Source organism: Salvelinus fontinalis, chromosome 8 (genome assembly GCF_029448725.1).
Source record: "Salvelinus fontinalis isolate EN_2023a chromosome 8, ASM2944872v1, whole genome shotgun sequence".
NCBI lineage: Eukaryota > Metazoa > Chordata > Actinopteri > Salmoniformes > Salmonidae > Salvelinus > Salvelinus fontinalis.
Genome location: NC_074672.1, coordinates 6,247,494 through 6,263,429, shown reverse-complemented (window position 1 = coordinate 6,263,429; position 15,936 = coordinate 6,247,494).

The window sequence follows — 15,936 nt, the reverse complement described above, 5'->3', positions numbered from 1 at the left end:
AGTATTTTCTGTGCAGCAGTATGTATAGATCTCTCTACAGCTCCAAAATATGTGCATATAGGTTCCACTTTCAGAGAAATGTTTAGGAGAAATGTCTGTTTTCATTCTATGGAGTCTCATTGGAGTGTAATAAAATGTGTACACAAATGTGTAATTAGATTCTTTCATTTTTACATTAGTAGAGGAGCAGTATACTCTGTCGCAGACCTCCGCCCATAACTCATCACTGATAGTCAGGCCAAGGTCCTTTTCCCAGATCAGAGTAGAGGAGGAGCCTCCTTTCTCAGAAAGGAGTCTATAGATGTAGGAGATTTTACCTTTAATGGATTGTGCTGTAGCAAGAAGGGTTTCAACTTCATTCAGCTGAGCTCTAAACCTCCTCTTGGAAGTAAATAAGGAAATGACATGTCTAATTTGAAGATATATAAAAAAAAAAAAAGGGATCTTGACACATTGAATTCACTTGAAAGGATTTCAGTGTAGTAGTTTTCTGATTAAATAGGTCTGAAAAGGTCCTGATTCCTAGAGTATGCCAAAGATTAAAGTTGGCATCACTCAGGGCAAGTCTGGGTTGCATACTATAGGCGAGTGAGAACATGTTTGGGAGGAAACCAGAACCAGAAACCATTCGCTCGAAACTGAAAGCTCGAACCACTGCTTTTAACCAGGGCAAGGTGACCGGAAACATGACCGAATACAAACAGTGTAGCTATTCCCTCCGCAAGGCAATCAAACAAGCTAAGTGCCAGTATAGAGATAAAGTAGAGTCGCAATTCAACGGCTCAGACACAAGAGGTATGTGGCAGGGTCTACAGTCAATCACGGATTACAAAAAGAAAACCAGCCCGGTCGCGGACCAGAATGTCTTGCTCCCAGACAAACTACATAACTTTTTTGCTCGCTTTGAGGACAATACATTGCCCCAGTGACACGCCCGCTACCAAAACCTGCGGGCTCTCCTTCACTGCAGCCGAGGATGAGTAAAACATTTAAACATGTTAACCCTCACAAGGCTGCAGGCCCAGACAGCATTCCCAGCCTCAGAGCATGCGCAGACCAGCTGGCTGGTGTGTTTACAGACATATTCAATCAATCCTTATTCCAGTCTGCTGTTCCCACATGCTTCAAGAGGGCCACCATTGTTCCTGTTCCCAAGAAAGCTAAGGTAACTGAACTAAACGACTACCGCCCCGTAGCACTCACTTCCGTCATCATGAAGTGCTTTGAGAGACTAGTCAAGGACCATATCACCTCCACCCTACCTGACACCCTAGACCCACTCCAATTTGCTTACCGACCCAATAGGTTCACAGACGACGCAATCGCAACCACACTGCACACTGCCCTAACCCATCTGGACAAGAGGAATACCTATGTGAGAATGCTGTTCATCGACTACAGCTCAGCATTTAACACCATAGTACCCTCCAAACTCATCATCAAGCTCGAGACCCTGGGTCTCGACCCCGCCCTGTGCAACTGGGTACTGGACTTCCTGACGGGCCGCCCCCAGGTGGTGAGGGTAGGTAACAACATCTCCACCCCGCTGATCCTCAACACTGGGGCCCCACAAGGGTGCGTTCTGAGCCCTCTCCTGTACTCCCTGTTCACCCACGACTGCGTGGCCATGCACGCCTTCAACTCAATCATCAAGTTTGCGGACGACACTACAGTGGTAAGCTTGATTACCAACAACGACGAGACGGCCTACAGGGAGGAGGTGAGGGCCCTTGGAGTGTGGTGTCAGGAAAATAACCGCACACTCAACGTCAACAAAACAAAGGAGATGATTGTGGACTTCAGGAAACAGGGGCACCCCCCTATCCACATCGACGGGACAGTAGTGGAGAGGGTAGTAAGTTTTAAGTTCCTCGGCGTACACATCACAGACAAACTGAAATGGACCACCTACACAGACAGCATGGTGAAGAAGGCGCAGCAGCGCCTCTTCAACCTCAGGAGGCTGAAGAAATTTGGCATGTCACCAAAAACACTCACAAACCTTTACAGATGCACAATCGAGAGCATCCTGTCGGGCTGTATCACCGCCTGGTACGGCAACTGCTCCGCCCACAACCGTAAGGCTCTCCAGAGGGTAGTGAGGTCTGCACAACGCATCACCGGGGGCAAACTACCTGCCCTCCAGGACACCCACACCACCCGATGTCACAGGAGCGCCATAAAGATCATCAAGGACAACAACCACCCGAGCCACTGCCTGTTCACCCGCTATCATCCAGAAGGCGAGGTCAGTACAGGTGCATCAAAGCAGGGACCGAGAGACTGAAAAACAGCTTCTATCTCAAGGCCATCAGACTGTTAAACAGCCACCACTAACATTTAGCGGCCGCTGCCAACATACTGACTCAACTCCAGCCACTTTACTAATGGGAATTGATGGAAATGTATGTAAAAATGTATCACTAGCCACTTTAAACAATGCCACTTAACATAATGTTTACATACCCTACATTACTCATCTCATATGTATATGTATATACTGTACTCTATATCATCTACTGCATCTTGCCATCTTTATGTAATACATGTATCACTAGCCACTTTAAACTATGCCACTTTATGTTTATATACCCTAGATTACTCATCTCATATGTATATACTGTACTTTATACCATCTACTGCATCTTGCCTATGCCGTTCTGTACCATCACTCATTCATATATCTTTATGTACATATTCTTTATCCCTTTACACTTGTGTGTGTAAGGTAGTAGTTGTGGAATTGTTAGGTTAGATTACTCCAGCAACTTTACTAATGGGAATTGTTAGGTTAGATTGTTAGGTTAGATTACCGACAATGCAGTAATAACTGCATTATTACTGCATTGTCGGAACTAGAAGCACAAGCATTTCGCTTCACTCGCATTAACATCTGCTAACCATGTGTATGTGACAAATAAAATTTGATTTGATTTGAAATACCCAGGTATTTCTTACAGTCCCTCCACGCTAGTAGGGTGCTGTAAATCACAAAGGTTTTGGCTATGTTTCCCACTTCACTAAAGTTATTAATGAATATAATTGAGCTTAGGGGCAATGAACCACAGGATTGGGCTTCTATCTGAATCCACGTTGACTCTTGTCTGTTTGTGATCCATGTTAGCATGTTGCAGATTTGGGCAGACCAGTAGTACAATTGAAGGGAGGGAAGGGCAAGACCACCCTTAGATTCAGGTTTCGATAGAGTGGAGAACATGATCCTAGGTTTTTTTATTGCCCCATATAAATTTGGTGATGCTTTGGTTGGTTGTTTTGAAAAAAGAAATTGGGAGATAGTATGGGAGCATCTGAAATAAATAGTTCAATCTAGGGAGGATGTTCATACGGAAAACATTAATTCTTTCTACTAAGCTAATTGGGAGGGAGACCCAGGTTTGGAGATTGTTCTTGAGTCGATCCAGGAGTGGAAGATAATTTTCCTTGAAAAGGCTATTCAGATCTGGTGTTACGAAGATCCCAAGGTATTGAAATCCATGTGTCTTCCATTGGAACGGACATCGTGTCTTCATAGAGCTGGTGAGTGTAAGATTGAGAGGGCAAACAGTGGATTTGTAAAAATGTATCTTATATCCTGAAAACTTGTCATTTTTATTTTACCTTTATTTAACTAGGCAAGTCAGTTAAGAACAAATTCTTATTTTCAATGACAGCCTAGGAACAGTGGGTTACCTGCCTTGTTCAGGGGCAGAACGACAGATTTGTACCTTGTCAGCTCAGGGATTCGAACTTGCAACCTTTCGGTTACTAGCCCAACGCTCTATCTAACCACTAGACTACCCTGCCGCCATTGCCCATTGATTCTTGCCATACTGAGCAATTGTGTCTAAAATGGGAGGGAGGGATTTCTCAGGGTTGGATATGTAGAGCAAGACATAATCCGCGTAGAGCGAAATCTTGTGCTGCAGGTCGCCTGCAGAAACACCCATAATACTTGGATGGCTCCTTATCAACTCTGCCAGAGGCTCCACCCCCAACAAGTAGAGCAGGGGGGACAACGAGCATCCTTGTCTTGTGCCCTGTCCCAAAGGGAATCTGTCAGAGTTCAGTCCGTTAGTAGTCCCCATGGCATTTGGATGAGAGTATAGGGACGTAATCCATTTAATAAAGTTTGGGCCCATATTGAACTTTTCTAAGACTGAGATCAGAAAGTTCCACTCCATCCTGTCGAACGCCTTCTCAGCATCCAGTGAAGCCAGCAGGACAGGGGTCTTCTGTGCGTTTACTTGATCAATAATATCAAAAAAGCCGGCGAATGTTATCAGAAGAGTACCTGTCTCTAATAAATCCAGTTTGGTCCGCTTATATTATTTTGGGAGGAAGAGTGTTTAGTCTTTTGGCAAGCAATTTGGTAATTATTTTGTAGTCGAAATCCAACAAGCTTATGGGCCGGAAGGAGGAGCAGGATAGAGGGTCCTTGTCTTTTTGAGCAACACTGTAATGCAAGCTGTGTGCATTGAGTCTGGGAGAGCTCCGTTTTTGCTCAAATTATCCAGCATTGGCATGAAAATAGGGCTAAGCTGGGGTCAAAAAGCTTTGTAGAACTCTCTGGGAAATCCATCTGGGCCTGGGGACCTATTAGGTGGTGTCGTGTCTTTGGCTATGCCGGATTAAGTGATATGACATGCAATTCTATAAAATCCTTTCTCCGTAATTAATATTACCTTATTGAGCTAATCATGTAAATGTAATTATTAACTAGAAAGTCGGGGCACCACAAAATAATATTTATAGAGCTGTTATCTTCCGAATAAACTCTTAAAGACCTTTACATCAATAGCAGTCAATATTAATCGTCACCTTAATTCAGTCTCATCTGAAAGTTGTAAATTCTTGGTTATCTTCACGAACCCTGGCTAACAAGTTGAATCAGCAATACAAAATTGGGTTTAATTATTTATTTACTAAATACCTAACTAATCACACAGAATTACATATACACAGAATGAATCATACCTTGATTACAAATTACGTCATAAAGGAAAACGTCCCTAGCGGGCGGAACAGATATGACAGCTGGTTACACAAAGAAAAGGGGGATTGGTTTGAGTGAAAGAGCGGGAAGACTTGAGGAACAAAGGGAGAAGCCATGCTATTGTAAATACAGTATCTTTTGCATTCTAAATTACTGCCCATTTGGAAAAGGAAAATGCAATAAATATTTACTCTGAGCTGCGCTTCGGTAGGTTGGTGGTAGATGGAAGGCCGTGTTGCCCAACCGAGTCCTTTGAAGAATGTCTCTGGTGGTAAATTGTATACGTTGTAGTAACGTTGTTGTGTGGTAGACGGAATACTCTGTCTGTTCTTTCCGAGCCCACGTTTGCAGCTGCTGTTGCTAACTCAACGGCTAGGAGGTGTCACTTCTGTAGTGAATAAAAGTTCAAAGTTCATACCATTCGCAATCAAAGCTCACGCTGAGGTTGGCTTAGTTCTGTAGTTGACATGTTAATCCTTTTAACGCAGAGGCTGCAGACCTCACGTACTTGGAACAGCAGGTTATATTGTCGTCAAGGCTTTATATAGGAAGGGAGAGGAGGGCGTGTTTGAAAAGTTTTATAACCCATGTCTCTTCACAGGGACGGGCCACTGATTGAGCAGAGCCCTAACCTTATGAAAACCCAAATCTCTCATTTGGAAGCTAAAATTACATTTAATCTCTTCACCAATAATTTTATATTCAGACATTTAAATTGAACAACAATTCCATGTGACTCCGATAACTACAATGTGCAGACTTTCCACTGTAGAGTTTATGTCATCCTATCATTGATGAGAATGTCTCGAACTGACATCATATTCATTAAGGACCACCGCATATGTTCAATTGGTCGGATTACCAGAATATAGTTCATTTCCCCCCACCTTCTGATGTTCCCAGAATCTCTATGTTAACCAAAGGATTTTCAAATGTCACATCAGTAGGTTAGAGAGAGGAAAAAGGGGGGAGAGGTATTTATGACTGTCATAACCTACCCCCAGGCCAACGTCATGACAGTGGCATGGAGATAATTGCCTCCAGGATCTCATCAGGAGTGAAGGGGGAGTTGAGATCTTCTTGAATGGTCTCTGATAGTTTAGGTAGCGAGATTCTCTCTAGGAAGGAATGGAGTTCTGCCTCCGTATGTTTTCTCTCAGAGGTATATAGTTTGCAGGAAAAATCATGAAAAGTTACATTTATCTTTTTTGGGTCATATGTGACCTCGTCCTCTGCTGTTCGGATAGCCATGATTGTACGCTCTGCTCTGACTGCTCTTTTTATAATTGGTAAACAAGCAATCTACTAGTCCTATTGCTATACTCATGGTATTTCTGTTTAGTAAAGAAAAAGTTGTTTTAATCTCCCGAGTGTTGTCCAAATTCAGTTTGCTTTGGCTGCTTTAAGATGACTCCAGGAGGTGCTGTCTGGGGATTGTTTATGTACTTTTCCCACAGCATTCCAGCTCCCTCTCAAGATCTAGCCTGTGTGTTTCCATAGATTTTTTCTTAGAGGAAGCATATGCAATTAGATGACCTCTTAGTGTGGCTTTGGCAGCGTCCCACATTGTGGCTGGAGAAACAGGAGAATCTTTGTTGTCTTGAGTGTAGTTGTCTATCCATGTAGTTACCAATGTATGGAACGCTTCTTTTGATAACATGGAGGTGTTGAATTTCCAGCTCTTTGACCTCGGAATGTTTTTGCAGAGGTCAAAGCAGAGGTGGACAAAGGCGGGATCTGAAAGTGCTATGGGTCCGATTGTACACATGGCTGAAATTATGAAAATCTTTGTGATAAAAATGTAATCTATACGAGAGTAGGTGTTATGGACATTAAAGTAGGATGTGTAGTCCATAGATGAGCTATTAGTCTCTCTCCAGATATCTATCAGTCCCATCTCTTTAGTAAGAGAGTTCAACATCTTTGCAGATCTAGGATTTGTGGTGGGGACTTGAGATGATTTGTCCAGGGTTGGGTTGAGGGTACAATGAAAATCTCCGGCCAGCACTCTAAAGGAAACACAAATACAAAACAGAACCTGGTTGTTTTCACCCACACTAAAACAGTTTATTTTTAAAACATATGAAAAAAATATATTTTTATAATTATATATATTTCAGCAGATTAGGGAAATAAAGAAAATGCATGGGTTATCATTTTTGACATGAAAGCAGGAGTATCTGTGTTAGGGGCGTATATGTTTAAGATAGTAATTGGTTGCCCATACAGTGACCCAGTTATCAGAATAAATTTCCCTTCCGGATCAGATATGTTTTTGTCAATTATGAATGGAACATTCTTATGGATAAGTATGGCTGTGCCTCTACTGTTTGATTCGAAAGATGAGAAATACACCTGTCCCACCCAAGCTCTGCGGAGTTTGGCATGTTCGGCATCACAGAGGTGTGTCTCTTGTAATAGCGCAATGTCTGCTTTTTCCTTTTTTAGAGCACATAGTATCTTTTTCCGTTTTATTGCATGATCTAGACCATGGCAGTTCCATGTCAATAGATTTAAGGTACTAGTCAACGTCATCGAACAGTAATTGAACTCTAGTGCAAGTCATCTCTGGGTAAAGGTGGATAATAGTTACAGCTGCGATCACATAAAATAAAAATAAATGGTGTACATAAAATAACACTCTGAACACCCCAGCCGAGTTCCCAAACAACTCGACACATCCCGTTGGATCTATTAACCCCCCCCCCCCCCCCCCCCCCCGCTCAGTCTCAATTCTGTGTTCCGAAAAAAAAAAAAAAAACGGGAACAGTTAGCAATGCACAACGTCTTCCCCTCCCCACCAAAGAAATGCCTCATCCTCTCCGCCCCGCATTGAGTAAGTGACAACGTAGCCCCCGTCCAGACCACATTAAAAAAGAGGGAGAAAATAAAATCAATAGCCCAGCCTACATATACCTCCCCCAAGAGAAACAGGGCTAATCGTTTGGACCAAATAAAACAGAAATGTTGGGGCAAATCCTTAAGAGGGATCTATAGGATACGTTTTTCGTTTTTATTAAAACGTAATATCAACAGGATGTCACGACTTCCGCCGAGGTTGGTCCCTCTCCTTGTTCGGGCGGCGTTTGGCGTTCGACGTCACCGGTCTGCTAGCCATCGCCGGTCCACCTATCATTGTTTTGTCTTGTTTTCTCGCACACCTGGTTTACATTCCCTCATTACTCGTCTTGCATATAACCCATTGACTGTATAGGGTCAACCATGAATAGTTTTGAAAAAATATGTTTTTTGGTGGACCACAAGTTACATCCAAATAATTCAGGTAGCTAACATTACACAGAACTACCGGGACCATATGAAAAAATAAATATTGTGTTACTGTAAATCAGTGTTTAGCTGCCATAGTACACATGAAACGAAATAAACCATTGTCATCATCATCATTATTGAACCTCTTTGCCATTTCCACTCGAGACCAGTTGGGGTCACACGAGTATTTTGTGATAGTGCATGTACACTAGATAGCGGTAAATTGCCATGTGCCGCTTAGGCCGCCCATTGTGACTCGCTTGTGGGCGTGCTTGCCAACTTCCAATACTGTATAGATGGCTAGCTAAGTGAATTAAATATCACCAGCTACCTAACTTCATATTAGCTAGCCATCTTGATGTATTTATCACTGTAAAAACAAACTCATTTGTGAATGCATTTGTAGGTAGCTAGCTAACAGCAATGGAGGAGGGTGAAAGGATAGCAGCCCCAACGGTCAGTGAGAGAGAAGGCTATTCTGGATAGGGCAGGCACTTGTGTAGTTCCTGTCCCTAGAAGTGAGGATGGAGATAATAGTAACATAATATTCAGTGCGGTGTAATTTGACTATAATGAAGTCTGTTTCTTGTGAGGTTCTGTCCTCAGATGAAGAGAGCTATGAAAGCCTGTCTACATATTAAAGAGGTCCCAATGAAGAGTAGTGGTTCTCCGTTTTGGGGGCTCAAAGGGTTGCACATTTTTGTTTTTGCCTTAGCACTACACAGCTGATTCAAATGATCAACTCATCATCAAGCTTCAAGTGGCATTTATGTATTCACTTGTGATGTTATTGTCATAATGTGTGCAACTGGTTGTAGGTAAGTCAGGTGCAGGAGAGCAGAGATGGGTGATAACAGGCGCCCTTTATTCATGCCCAAGAAAACAGCGATAATACCCAAAGTACACAAACGGTACAATAAACAAAACATACGGGTCAAACACATACCCGGCACAAACCAGCCTGATGCGAACCACACGTAACAAACAATTCCACACACAGACATGGGGGGAACAGAGGGTAATATACATATAGTCAGATGAGGGAATGTGAACCAGGTGTGCGGAAAACCAAGATAAAACAAATGGAAAATGAAAGGTGGAGCAGCGATGGCTAGAAGACCAGTGACGTTGACCGCCGAACAAGGAGAGGGACCGATTTCGGCGGAAGTCATGACAGTACCCCCCTTGACGCGCGGCTCCAGCAGCGCGCCGACAGCGGCCTCGGGGACGACCCGGGGGGCAAGGTGCAGGGCGATCCGGACGAAGACGGTGGAACTCCCGCAGCATAGAAGGATCCAAAACGTCCTCCACCGGGACACAGCATCTCTCCTCCGGACCGTACCCCTCCCAGTCCACGAGGTACTGAAGGCCCCTCGCCCGATGCCTCGAATCCAGTATGGAGTACGCCGGGGCCCCCTCGATGTCCAAAGGGGGCAGAGGAACCTCCCGCACCTCAGACTCCTGGAGCGGGCCAGCCACCACAGGCCTGAGGAGAGACACATGGAACAAGCGGTTAATATGGTAATCGGGGGGAAGTTGTAACCGGTAACTAACCTCGTTCAGTCTCCTCAGGACTTTAAATGGCCCCACAAACCGTGGCTCCAGCTTCCAGCAGGGCAGGCGGAGGGGCAGGTTTCGGGTTGAGAGCCAGACCCGCTCCCCCGGTGCAAACACCGGAGCCTCACTGCGGTGACGGTCTGCGCTGGCCCTCTGGCGCAGCACGGCCCGCTGGAGGTGAACATGGGCGGCGTCCCAGGTCTCCTCCGCGCGCCTGAACCAGTCGTCCACCGCAGGAGCCTCGGTCTGACTCTGATGCCAAGGCGCCAGAACCGGCTGGTACCTCATTACGCACTGGAAGGGGGAGAGGTTAGTAGAGGAGTAGCGCAGCGAGTTCTGAGCCATCTTGGCCCAGGGCACGAACGGCGCCCACTCCCCTGGCCGGTCCTGGCAATAAGACAGCAGAAACCTACCCACATCCTGGTTCACTCTCTCCACCTGCCCATTACTCTCAGGGTGAAAACCCGAGGTAAGGCTGATCGAGACCCAGACGTTCCATGATTGCCCTCCAGACCCTTGACGGGAACTGGGGACCCTGATCAGACACTATATTCAGGCATCCCGTAGTGCCGGAAGACGTGTGTAAACAAGACCTCCGCACTCTATAGGGCCGTAGGGAGACCGGGCATAGGAAGGAGATGACAGGACTTGAAAAAACGGTCCACAACGACCAGGATCGTGGTGTTACCCTGTGAGGGAGGAAGATCGGTGAGGAAATCGACAGACAGGTGCAACCAAGGCCGTTGTGGAACGGGTAAGGGGTGTAGCTTACCTCTGGGCAGATGCCTAGGACCCTTACACTGGGCACACACCAAGCAGGAGGAAACATAAACCCTTGCGTTCTTAGCCAAGGTGGGCCACCAGTACTTCCCACTCAGACAGTGCATCATCCGACTGAAGCCTGGATGACGTGTGAGCCCAATAGATCAGCCGGTCACGAACAGCAGACGGAACGTACAGACGCCCAGCGGGACACTGGAGGGGAGCGGGCTCTGCATGTAACGCCCGCTCAATGTCCGCGTCCAGCTCCCATACTACCGGTGCCACTAGGCAGGAGCCCGGGAGTATGGTAGTAGGATCCATGGGCCGCTCCTCTGTGTCATACAGCCAGGACAGTGCGTCTGCCTTCACATTCTGGGAACCTGGTCTAAAAGAAAGGGTGAAAAAACATGACACACCTTGCCTGACGAGGATTCAGTCTCCTTGCTGCCCGGATGTACTCCAGGTTGCGGTGGTCAGTCCAGATGAGAAAATGGTGTTGAGCCCCCTCAAGCCAATGTATCCACGCCTTCAACGCCTTGACCACAGCCAACAGCTCCCGGTCCCCCACATCATAGTTTCGATCTGCCGGGCTGAGCTTCTTCGAGAAGACGACACAGGGGTGGAGCTTCGGTGGCGTTCCCGAGCACTGAGAGAGCACGGCACCTATCCCAGCCTCGGATGCATCCACCTCCACCGTGAACGCCAAAGAGGGATCCGGATGCGCCAGCACGGGAGCCGAGGTAAACAGAGCCCTTAGGTGACCAAAAGCCCTGTCCGCCTCAGCCGACCACTGCAAACGCACCGGGCCCCCCGTCAGCAGTGAGGTAATGGGAGCCGCTACCTGACCAAAACCCCGGATAAACCTCCGGTAGTAATTGGCAAATCCTAAAAAATGCTGCACCTCCTTTACCGTGGTGGGAGTTAGCCAATTACGCACAGCTGAAATGCGGTCACTCTCCATCTCCACCCGTGAGGTGGAAATGCGATATCCTAGGAAGGAGACGGACTGCTGGAAGAACTGGCATTTCTCAGCCTTGACATACAGGTCATGCTCCAACAGTCGACCAAGCACCTTGCCCACCAAGGACACATGCTCGGCGCGTGCAGCGTAGTATATCAGAATGTCATCGATATACACCACTACACCCTGCCCGTGCAGGTCCCTGAAAATCTCATCCACAAAGGCTTGAAAGACTGACGGAGCATTCATCAACCCGTACAGCATGACGAGGTACTCATATATATATATATTTTTTTTTATTTTTTTATTTTACCGTTCTTTTACCAGGTAAGTTGACAGAACACGTTCTCATTTGCAGCAACGACCTGGGGAATAGTTACAGGGGAGAGGAGGGGGATGAATGAGCCAATTGTAAATAATGCCCTGAGGTGGCACTGAACGCTGGCTTCCACCCATCTCCCTCCCGGATAGGCGCCAGGTTGTAAGCGCTCCTGAGATCTAGTTTAGTGAAGAAGCGTGCCCCGTGCATTGACTCAATTGCTGTGGCTATGAGAGGTAATGGGTAACTGTACTTCACAGTGATCTGGTTAAGGGCTCGATAGTCAATACACGGGCGCAGATGTCCTTCCTTCTTCACAAAAAATAAACTCGAGGAGGCGTGTGAAGTGGAGGACCGAATGTACCCCTGACGCAGAGATTCGGAGACATATGTCTCCATAGCCGCCATCTCTGCCTGTGACAGGGGATACACGTGACTCCTGGGAAGTGCGGCGTCTACCTGGAGGTTTATCGCACAATCCCCCCGACGATGGGGCGGTAATTGAGTCGCTTTCTTGGAGAAGGCGAGAGACAAATCGGAATATTCGGGGGAATGCACACGGTGGAGACCTGGTCTGGACTTTCCACCGTAGTAGCACCAACGGAAACCCCTAAACACCTCACTCTCGCGACCACCCCGTGCGAACCATCCGTTGCCATGAAACAGTGGGGTCATGACAGGCTAACCAGGGTAGGCCTAGCACCACGGGAAAAGCAGGACTGTCTGAGCAAGATTCGGTGCCGACCTTGGCTAGGGGCCACAGATTTGGGAAAGGACAGGGAGTGCTTCTCACGGTCCCTAATCTTTGTCGGCTGGGTATTGATACAGTATGTGCGTAGGATACCTACTGTTTGTGTGCAATGTATGTGCGTATGAATTATGTTTGTGTGCAAGAGTATGTGCGTAAGGAGCTAGTATAAAATGAATGGTTTTGTACAACTAACTAGCGCTCTCGTAAATAAACTTTCTGACTATTGTAGCTGGGCCTCCGTCTGTTTCATTCAACCAGTATCTTACAGATTCTGGGTTGCAGACTGAGTAGATTATTTGAATTGGGTTATGAACACTGAGAACATAATTCTCGTGACACATACCTTTGAAGATCTTCTTCTGTTGGCACTCCAAAAGGTCTGTTACATTACAAATGGTCCTTTTGTTCGATAATGTCCTTCTTTATATCCATAAAAACTCAGTTTAGCTGGCGCGCTTCAGTCAATAATTCACTCGGTTTCCCTCTTTCAAAATGCATACAAAATGAAACCCAAACATGACCAATAAACTTATCCAAACAAGTCAATCAATGTGTAACGGCTTTCTTCTGTGGACGAAGGATCGGACCAAAGCGCAGCGTGGTTAGTGTTCATCATTTTTAATAAAGAACATAAAACGTGAACACTACAAAATACAAAACAACAAAATGTGAAAAACCGAAACAGTTCTGTCTGGTGCAGACACACGAAGACATGAAGACAACCACCCACAAAACCCAACACAAAACAGGCTACCTAAATATGGTTCCCTATCAGAGACAATGACTAACACCTGCCTCTGATTGAGAACCATATCAGACCAAACATAGAAACGGAAAACTAGACACACAACATAGAATGCCCACTCAGCTCACGTCCTGACCAACACTAAAACAAAGAAAACACAAAAGAACTATGGTCAGAACGTGACACAATGTTTATAATCAATCCTTTGGTACCCTAATACGCAAATAAACAATAAAATTTCAGACGGAGAATCGTTATTGTCGTTACCGGAGAAAAATACCAAAGAACGCGCTCTCAGTCTTGCGCTTTGAAACACTACAGCCAAAATGGGAGCCACCGAGAAAAACTACAATTTCTGGCTCATTTTTCCAAAAACCAACCTGAAACTCTTTCTAAAGACTGTTGACATCTAGTGGAAGCCCTAGGAACTGCAATTGGGCACAATTTCGCCCTATTATAAAAGTGCCAGCCATTGAAATCAGTGGTAGGATACATTTTTTGGGGGGGGGATGGTTTGTCCTCGGGGTTTTGCCTGCCATTTCAGTTTCGTTATACTCACTTTAACAGTTATAGAAACTTTAGAGTATTTTCTATCCAAATCTACTAAATGTATGCATATCCTAGCTTCTGGACCTGAGTAGCAGGCAGTTTACTCAGGTCAAAATACCGCCCCCTATCCCAAAGAATTTAACTTGCAAAAACAGGTGGGCAACAGAAGACTCTGGATGAGAGTGGTGCAGACTTACCTGGGGTGACGCCAGAGTGCCCTGCCTGCTGCCTCGACTCCCAGAGGGACCAACCTGGCACCGACCGGCAGTGTGCCCTCAGCGGCCACAGATGGTGCACGTGAAGGCGCCTCCTCCAGCCTCCCTACACGCAGCCCCTCCCAACTCCATGGGCACCGGAGCGGGAGTGCTGGGAGATGGAACCGACAGAGCCCCCTCAGGACGTCCACGGATGACCAGCAGGTTATCCAACCAGATGGACAGATCCACCAGTTGGTCAAAGGTGATGGTGGCATCCCTGCAGGCCAACTCCCGTCGGACGTCCTCTTGTCGGCTGCATAGATAGTGTTCGATGAGGGCCCTGTCGTTCCACCCTGCTCTGGCGGCCAAGGTCCGGAACTCCAGCGCGAAATCCTGTGCGCTTCTCGTCCCCTGCCTCAAATGGAAGAGTCGTTCCCCCGCCGCTCTACCTTCAGGCGGATGGTCAAAGACAGCCCGGAAGCGGCGGGTGAACTCCTCGAAGTGGTCCAACGCCGCATCTTCCTCTCCCCACACGGCGTTTGCCCACTCCAGAGCTCTCCCCGAGAGGCATGAGACAAGGGCGGATATTCTCTCCCTTCCTGAGGGAGCTGGGTGAACGGTGGCCAGGTATAGGTCCAGTTGTAAAAGGAACCCGACACTGTGCGGCCGTCCCATCATACTCCCTGGGAAGGGAGAGATGCATCCCACTGGTGCTGGATCCAGACGGGACGGATAGAGGTAACCCCGGTTGCGCTTGTCAAGGCGCTGGAGAGACTTCCTTTCTCTCCCAGCGGTCCATGGTCTGGACAACACGATTCATCATGGCACCGAGATGTAGCATTGCAGCGTTTTCCTGGACGCGCTCCTCGACTCCTCTGACCGGGGTACCTGCTCCTGCTGACTCCATGGTGGTTGAAAGATTCTGTCAATTGTGTGCATACTGGTAGCGAAGTCAGGTGCAGGAGAGCAGAGATTGGTGAACACAAGTGAAGACTTACAGAAAACGTTTGACCTCTGTCATTGCCAACAAAGGGTATATAACAAAGTATTGAGATAAACTTTTGTTATTGACCAAATACTTATTTTCCACCATAATTTGCAAATAAATTCATTAAAAATCCTACAATGTGATTTTCTGGATTTTTTTTCTCATTGTGTCTGTCATAGTTGAAGTGTACCTATGATGAAAATTACAGGCCTCTCTCATCTTTTTAAGTGGGAGAACTTGCACAATTGGTGGCTGACTAAATACTTTTTTGACCCACTGTATATACATTGCCTTATTTAAAAGAAAATAGCTATCATGCTATAATCGGCATAGTTTCTAAGACCAAGTCTTCATTCTGGCTTAAACAAAGCAATCTGATCATACTCCAGTAAAATACACCCTACAGGGAATTAAAAAAAATGGCTTCTGCAAAGCACATATACATTGTGCAATCAACATCCACACATTGATTTCATTCTTTGGGTCTTTATTCAAACACAAACACACTTGGAATAAAATGCTCTTTCAGTGTCTTGTTGCAGGTTGTGCAATGTTCAAAAGTGTGTGAGAGATTAGGATTAATGTGTGTGTATGTGTGGGGGGTCAAGTTTGGACGGTCGTACATATGCAAATAGTCAAGATTGTATATTTCAGAACCATGGACAACAGCAATATCGGCATAGCGATATTTGTCATTCAGCACCACATGACAGTAGACAGCGGCCATCGCATGTGAAGTTGGCACTGGGGAAATCCCATGTAATGAGAAACGAGGCCTAGGAGGCAAAAAGACTGAAGGAGAAGACTCCCACAGGAACTCTATGCTAAACTGTTCTGCCACATT